A 9,060-nucleotide genomic window follows, 5' to 3' on the forward strand; every position below is an offset into this window, starting at 1 on the left:
CTTTGCCACTAGTTTTTACCTACTCTTAAAAATTCTTTTGTCAAGCAGACATTTATTTTAAGATGTTGTTTCCAAGTATTTCTCGACCATCTGTTGATAATGAAGCTGATGTGCAATCCAGCAGCTCAGTGCCTTTTGCTGGAGTGGTACTTCTGCTCTGCCTGGCTGATCTCATGCTGTATGCTGATTGCCTCTTCATTCACCACTTTATTTTTCAGGATGTGGTAGCTGGCTTCCAGCTCCTATCAACATTTAAGCTGCAGTGTGCTGAGATAGTATCCTGTAGAAGCTTACTCTATTTGTTGTCTCAGATGGTGAAAGTACTTGCAAGTTTTTGAGAAAATACCAGATAGTTTTAAATCCTAATGGTTATTGCACTGATAATGCTAAGGATGGATATCTGCAGTAGCATTTTTACTTCTTCAGCGTCAGTGATAAATAATATGTTACTTATGTACTATGACTGACTCATAACTATCCTGTTTTTATCAAATTTTACTTTTTTTTTGCTGTGTATCTTAGGTTTAGTGTATCTGAGGTTTTAGTTGCTATATGCATTTTTTTTATTTGGAACCTGTGACTTTTCCTCCCTATGAGAAATTTCAATCTTTACCCCTTTTCATGTGACTAACTGTTGTTCATAATAAAGATCCCAGACTCATCCTATTGTACAGTTTTAATTTGCACTATTTAGTATAGAGTTTCTCATGGAAAAAAAAGATGTTGATTTTCTCTCTTTGGTTTCTGTTTTCCTGTTCACTCACTGCTGTCTTATTTTTTTTTTTTTGGGGGGGGGGAGAATGACTTACCTTTTTACTTTTTGTGTTTTATTAATGTCACCTGTGAGAAATCTCAAAGTTACTGGCAAGGAAATTTGTTCCTGAAACCCTTGACATGATGATTCTATGTACAAGGTTTTTCTGTTAAATTTTCTACATGACATCACCATCTGTCTTTTATTTTTTTTGCATCTTGTACATTTGCTATTGACTGAATGCAGGTTTCTTTTCCATGTCGCTTGCCTCTTTCTTCTCAATGTCTTGTCTCTGCCACTGTGTGACTTGTGTCTGCCACTGTGTGACTTGTGTTTGCATATAAGCTTGTTTATCAGGTTTATGCAAGTCTCTACTGTTTGCTAGGGCTTGTGTCTTTATGTGCTTTCATTTCAGGTATGGCCTTTCCCTTTTCTGTTACTAGTGCCATCTGTTCATCTCTGGAAACTGGGTAGTTATGCAAGTCTGTCTTTTTTTGTAGCTTGGTGGAATATTATTGTGGGATTCCTTCAACTTCTTGATAACACTGTTCAAAAATATCTTTCACACATGCCATTTTTGTATGGCTTTAAACTGCTTTTGGAGAATTCTCAGGATTCCTCTCTCTCACCCCCCAAAGTATTCTGTTTTATTTAAATGCCCTGGCATTGTGTAGCAGCAGTTTTTAATTGCTGCTTATTGGTCTGCTGTGCCTGGCTTCCTCTTTCCCAAGTTTTTTCTCTCCTATTTCATAATCTCTCTCATTATCTAGGGAAACACTACTTATTATACATCCTCCCTGTAAAGTTCATCTACTTGGAAATCAGAATCTATTCTACTCACAGATTCACACTGGTTATATTTTATTTATACATTCCTTTGCAATATTCATAATATCTGATTTCATGTCTGTTGCTGCAATGTTTCCAGCTTTGCTTCACCATGGAGCCACAATCACTCTCCAGTTTTTTTCTAGCGTTTTTATTAGATCCAGATTTTTTTTAGCCCATATTAAGGGTTTTTTAATACAATTTAGAAATGGAATTGATGTTTACTCTCTTTTCTGTGCTTCTACAGGGGCCTATAAACTGTAGTCAGACACATCTCTGGTAGCAGTTTTCTGTTCCCACAGTGTTTTGCTAATTGTTAGCCAGCACATTGGACAGCCAAAACCCTTTCATACCCACCTGGGATTCCTCCTTATCTGATACACTTTAGTGTACTATCTCACATGTAACTTTTCAACACTCAGTGCTTGTGTTTTAAGTAGCGTAATTACATATCTGTGAAATCAAATTCAGAGAAGTCAATGAGACTTGAGTAAGATAAGGTAAATCAACAGAGGAAGTCTGCCAGTCTGGGAAAATAGGTCTTTCAGCTACTTCTAGCTGAAAATTGCCAGTACCAAGCATGTCTCCTTCATCCTGACTTGTGTAAACTCTCATCATTTTGGTGAAGAGGGATGCAGACTTTTGTGAGAAGCATGTGTAGAGCTTGCTGTGGGAAGCTCAACAGTGTGTTTCTGTCTCAGGAATGGTATCTGGCCATGCCATGTGCAAACACGCACAATGCAGGGGAAAGTCTGCTGAGTTCTCTCTCCTTGTGGGCTTTACTACAAGACTGTGACATTGGAAGAAGCTTTCTCATACACTGTGTGATGCTTCAGAGGAGGTCAGAAATTCTGCTTTGCGTAGTCTGTCAGCATACTGTTCTGGTCTGAGAAGAAATAGGGAAGCACAGAGGACTGAAACAGGTGAATGAAGAAGCAGCAATGAAGCTTTCCTGGTGGTCAGCAAGATTCATGTTTGAGTTTGTTTGTGCTGTAGATGGGGGCTGAAGGCAAATCCTAGAATGCTTTTGTTTCCTCCTATCCCTAGTTTTTAAAGTATTCTCTACTTATTCAGTAATTTTGCATTTGAAAAAAATCCTATTTTTCTTGTGCTGAAAAAGAGCTTCTGAAAGGGAAAATGTCAGTGGCTCTTCCAATATAAAACTTCATATTCTTACCTTCCTTTTCTATTCTGAACAAAGAAAACTACTTTATATTAAAAGTAAAGACTGACAATAACGTAGTGAATTAAGAATTTAAAAACTCAGCAAGTTTTGAAATTGCAACATTAACCTAATCATATCTTGATGTAATGCAACTCTTTTACATTTAATGCACACAGTCTTTTTGAAAGACAACTATCTATAGGTCTACTGGAATACTCTGAGCAGTTTTGTCTTCTACAGTAGCGGGTTGACTTTGAATCTTATTTCCTTAGCTTCAGCTTCCAATCATTTGCTTTGTGTGCAATGTATTTATAATATATATATATTTATAATATATATGTATTTTTAATCCCAGAGTATGTAACCGAGTAACAGCTCTTGCTGGAAACTTTCTGGATTTTTTATTCTTTTCTTCTTGAAGTCCTCTTTGAAATGTGAATATTTGGGTTCCACGATCCGATACAGCACTCCACTGAAGTCATAGTATAACCAGATTATGAGATATATAAAGTTTCCCTGCTTTTCTCATCTGACTTGTTGACACACACAAAAATCCTGGTAACCCTTTCACCTCATACTCGGTGTTTATGTTCATCTTATTATCCCTACTTTTCCATCATCACTGTTTTCTTGAGTAATCTCTCATACTAACAAGTGGCATTCATTTTTGACTCTATAGGTATGGTTTCACATTAATGTAAAATTAATGTTATGTATTAGGAGTTATGTATTAGTTGCGTACATGTCTGTTGCACTCAGAGGTCACAGTGGCCTTTTCGAGCACCTTCTGCTATATCTGTGCAGTAAAATGATACCTGTGAAAGTGAGCTGGGCTTGCTTTCCTGTTCAGCTTTCTGGCTGAAGTAGATGCATTTTCTCCCAGGAGTCATTTCAGGTGTAGTAAATATCACCACTGAGGAAGGACTAGAAAAACTGAAGTTGTTTAGTCTCAAGAAAAGAATAGAAATGGATCTTTCAAAGCAATGGGAACATACTGCACAGCTGGACCATTGAGGACTTGGCTTAAACATTGTGATAACACCTAAGGTGAAGCCTTGCCATGACTTTCCTAGGCAGTCTTAATCACTGAAGTCTTTAAAATTAGGCTGGATGAAGGTAGGTGTAAATAATCCCAACTCAGGATAAGGTGAACTAGGTCCCCATCCAAGCCATTTCTTCTGTTTCTCATGTAGATAGCCTCCTGCTTAGTAGTTCACCTGAAATCATGATCAACATCCTCCTAAAATGGGACCACTTTCTGCCCCTGCTCATATCTGTAGGAAAGTGACCTTTGTATAAAGACAGTTGTTATGTGAAAGGTTCTGCATTAAAAGTTGTTATTATTACAAGGAACTTTTAGTATTTTTAGTGAGGAGTTGTTATTAACGGTTGATATTCATGAGTCATGCAGCTAAGCATTCAGACTTGCCACTTATTAAGAGCACTGGCAATTTTTTCAGGACAAATTATTTTAGAGTAATTAATAACAACCCTAGAGAGCTACCAAATCTCCACAAATGAATGCTTGGAGGGAAAAAAATTACAGAACTAATAGACATCAAAGCATATATCTCATGTGCCGTGGCTGAATAACAAGATTTCACTGATTATCAATTTTTACTGCTTGGAAATTACTTTTCTTTAAGCATAATCAGAAATTATTTTAATTATTTCAGTTTATTTCAGCAAGTGGCTTTTAATATGCATCTGTGCACTTACAGGGTCATTCAGAGCAAGTAGAGCTTGGTGTCATCTCAATGAAAATAGCGTACTAACACTACTATGCTTGTGTGACTTTGCGTAAAATGTCCATTTTTAAAACCCCATTATGCTCTTAAAAAAGAGTGACTGCGATTTGGAAAATCCAGTACCTGAAGCAAGAGCCAGGTGCTTTTATCTGGGCAATCAGAAGGATAAGTATAGCGCATAACTGCCTGGCTTTTAGTGGAGAAGTACAATAGCAGTCTGGATGTGCCAGTGTGTATGAAAAAGAAAAGCAAGTTGACGCAAGTGCCTGATTGCTTCCTCTTCATTTTACATAGTTTATAGTAACTGCATAGTCTCTTTAGCCCTGGTCTTCTTCATATAGTGTCCCCGAGCCCCTCAGTTGCTGAAAATTAATTATTGGACACCTTCTGAGCACCTTCTTTTGTGTTGAATCATCTACGGAAGCAGAAATTAAACCATTCTGTGAAAAGAGTTCCGCAGTGTTGAACCTCTAAATTAGGTATAGTAACTGTGGGTTTCAGTTTAAATTAGTTTCCCTCAAGTAAAACAAAGGGCATGAGACTGTCTTGATAAGAAATCACAAGATCATTTAGAGTTTATACATAACAGTTGGCTTTCTAGTAACCTTTGCTTGAAAACAAACACTAAAAGATAAACTTTTGGTTAAAACACAGTGATCAAGACTCAGTCAAACTGTATTACAATATTTTTAGTTTAAGTGCATTTCTTGTGGTGATGGTTTCCCAAAGTTTTTTGTACTCATTTATAGTTATAGTTAGCTCAGTCAAAGTAACTGTAGCCTGGCTGATTTAGTTTTAATTTTTTTCCCCCACTTTTGGATGTCATTAAGGAGGTTCACAAATTAAGTCTAAGTGAAAGAAATAAATTGACATTTCTCGAGAAAAGGAAGAGCAAGGCTGAGTAGGGCACTGGAGAAATGCAATGTTTCAGTTTAAGATTGCTTGGGCTAGATACCACTGCGAGAGAGAGAGTATGTAGCATAGAAATTTAGTGCCATGGGCTCAGTTCTCACAATATATACCATTAGAATTAGCCCAGAATTATGCAATCTACCTGTGGTTGATCTCAAAGTGGATGGGGGGTCACTCACTTTGCAGTAAGGAGAGGACATCTAGAAGCCTTACAGGGCAGTGGAATGTTGGGTTGGTCTATGAACAAGGCAAGTTAAACAATGTGCACAAAGCAAATCTGTTTCGAATAAGAAGTGAAATCTACTGTAAAAACATCCTCTCTACCTTGAGGAAAACTTTCTTTCTGCCTTCAGACCTCTTGCCCTCTCACCCCATTTACCTCCAGTACACTTGAACTTGCAACTTTCCACTAAGAGCATCTCCTGTGTCTGCACTCTATAGATCTGTTGTTTCCCTCCTCCACTGCACTCCCCCCAACACCCCCATCCTTATTTGAAAGAGTTATACCCATTGACAACTCTGGAAATATTTATTTATTTCCTGGTTTAGATGATGAAGGTATTTGTGAAGAGTGGTTACCAGATGTGATTTCCCATGGTGTCCCATCATAACTTTTGTGCCTCCTGTTATTGTGAGGAGATTTAGTGGACCTTTGAATCAGCAGCCTCTACTGGTGAATCTTAGTTGTTAATTTGGAGGTAAAGAAGAATCTGGAGCTGAGGCCAGAGCAGGGGTCTGTGAAGGGTCTGAGTCTCTCTGTGCCAGACCCTCTGCACCGCTGACACACACCAGTAGGACTGAGAAGTCAGAATTTTTTTTAGGAGACCATTTTTCTTGGACTTTTTCAAACCAGCAAGTGGATCACGCTTCTTGGCCTCCCAGTTCACAGCTCCATAGGACTTTTTCTCTGCTAATCATGACTACATAACATGTTTCTTGAAGCCACACCACTTGCTGACACAGGGCAGGAATGTGAAAAACAAGAAGGCTAGACATCTCAGAAATGCCAAAGGTGAAAATCCCTGCATAACATAGCTGCTTTTTATGGCAATTTAGCAAGTGGAAATGAGGAGGAGAGCCAAAAAGCCTTTAACAAGTTAGGTTTCCACAGACCAGGAACAAACAGTGTGTTCTTGGTCTGGAAACTGTAATAGAAACTGACTCAGACAAGGCAGTCCAGAGCAAGATCTTGTTGCTGTGCTTTCCCCTCATTATTCCTCCCCATTTCCCACACACATACACACACACACCCCCACGCAAGTCACCACAACAGTTAACATCTGACCATTGATAAAAAGTGCAACCTTAATTCAAAGCCATAGCCTCTAAATCAGCAAAGGAAAAGTTTCAGACCCAGTGGTTAAGATGTGGGTAGCTGTTCAAGTCTTGTACAGGGATAAGACTATGTGTACTGGCATTAGAAACTGCTGGAAAGAAAGCTAGCATAGTTTTGATCGTTGTGGGTGAACATGGTCTGAACACATTTTGAACCTGGCCTGACCATGAATATTTCCTCTGAAATTAAAACTTCTCCCAGTTGATTGCAGTGTGAGTTATTACTGTATTTCCTCATTTTTCTTCCTGTTAAATTTTTTCCTGTCACCTTCCTATATGATGCCTTTTCTCTTACAATTTCTTGTTATCTCATCGTTACATGAAATATTTCTTCCTTGTTTTGTTTTCAGAAACGTGTTTTAGAGACAAAACATCCTGTAATTTTCAAAGGTCCCTCCTTTCTGCTTTCCTGCTTGCTGCATCTCATCTCTAGCATCTCCAGTCTCCCAGCAGGTATGCTTAAGATCTTCACATTTCTTTAGTATGACCAAGTGTTTTTACTAAGTCTGAGTCAGTCATTTAAAACAGTGAAGATTACAGCAATTTTGTGGTGTACAGGCACTGATGGTGGTTGCTCTGGAAAAACCCTTACTCTCCACTGAGTGCCTAAGGGTATTATTTCACAGAATGTACACCTACTCCAGAAATGTCAGGCTGTAGGGGAGCAGCTGGAAACCATAGCGTGTTATGACTTTCCCTGCTCAGCTACTCTCCAGCTGGTGTATAGCTGGAAGTTTGCAGCCACTTAGCTTACCACAAAGAGCATATGGATCAGTTTGAATGTCTGGGGGAGGAATGTTCCTTCCCAGCTTTTACTGCCAAATGGAGTGACAATATCTTCTGATTATGTTTGTGCCAATTAGTCCCCAGTTGTGGACTCAAGGTGGACAGCAATCTCTCTGCATCTGCTGATGACTCTGTTACTCAGAATTGTGGAGTGGGCAGGGAAGTTTCCAGGAAAGAATGGTCTTGCCTTTGGTACATTTCAGGCATGATGTACCTCGTGCCCTCATCAGTAGCTCTGAGCAGGAATGACCAAGTTTGGGTCTGAAGATACAGCCAAATTTCTGGAATGTTGCATGGCCTGTTGAATTAAACAAAACCAAACTCTGATTCTGAAAAGTGCAGAATAAGAAAATATCCCACAGAAAGGGGTGGATCTGAAGGCATGGTTGGCTACCCTGGGCTGCTAAGATGGGATGTGCAGCTTGGAGCTCATCTATTACCTCTATCATGTCAGGATCTATTAGCTAGTTTACCAGTCTAGCTATTCTATTTATATCAACAAGGCAATGTCCTATCAGTCACTTCTGTAGGCTTTTATAAAATGTGCATTTGTGAAAAAATCAAAATACAGAACCATGCCCACTTATGGCAGTTGTGTTCATAAACTGTATATTTTTATTTCTTCTTTTCAGTGCTTTATCAATTGACTGATGAAAGGCTAATGTTCAAGCAAGCTACGCAGCATAACTTTATTTCCTCAGTACAAAACTGTGCAAATGAGTACCAAAACAGCATTGCCTACTTTGGAGTCAGATTAATCTGCTGAAGCTCATGCAGTAGCAAGCTATCAAACAAAATCTCTGTAGGAAATCTACTGCTTAAAGAGATAAGCCAGAAGAAGAGTTTTGCATTTTATGAGGAAGACTGGATGAATGATAAGCATGCTTTGAGAACATTTCTGTCTTATGGATATTAGCCTTACTGAAACATGAAAGGTAAGAACACTTCAGGGCATGTATTTGCAACCATTAACTCAGTTAATTGCCTGTTCAAATTGCAGCATTTAAGGATATTCCTCATTTTGTAATTAGAGATATTAATCTGTTCTTTTACTTTTCATGCACAACACATGGCTCCTAGATTACTTTGAACTTTCTTCCCAAGGTCTGTCACACAATTTAAGTATGTCTTTTATTTCCTTTTCAGATTTGGTACTGTGTGGGGAAGTCTCTGTGTGTACATGGAGTGGGTGTTTTGCTGTTGGGTTAATGTGTGCAATGATTAATTACAGATCAACACTACTGTTGATAACATTAGTAAGGAAAAATAATCTTTCCATGTAAAAGCTAGTAGAGCCTGGGGAAAGGTGAGCAATTAGCAGGCATGTATAGAGAACATCTGCTAATCTTCCTATGCTGATTATAGTGTTCAATGCTTGGTAGTGTCACATGAAACTGGAGATTTCTTTACATTCTTCTTTCTCCATCAAAGGTATTTTTTCAGGCTTTTTCTTCCATCAAAGATGTCTTAAACTTGATTGTTTGATTCTTTTCTCACAATCCTGGATTTCTCTAATGTCTCATATTAAGTTG

Source organism: Pseudopipra pipra, chromosome 3 (assembly GCF_036250125.1).
Source record: "Pseudopipra pipra isolate bDixPip1 chromosome 3, bDixPip1.hap1, whole genome shotgun sequence".
Classification (NCBI taxonomy): domain Eukaryota; kingdom Metazoa; phylum Chordata; class Aves; order Passeriformes; family Pipridae; genus Pseudopipra; species Pseudopipra pipra.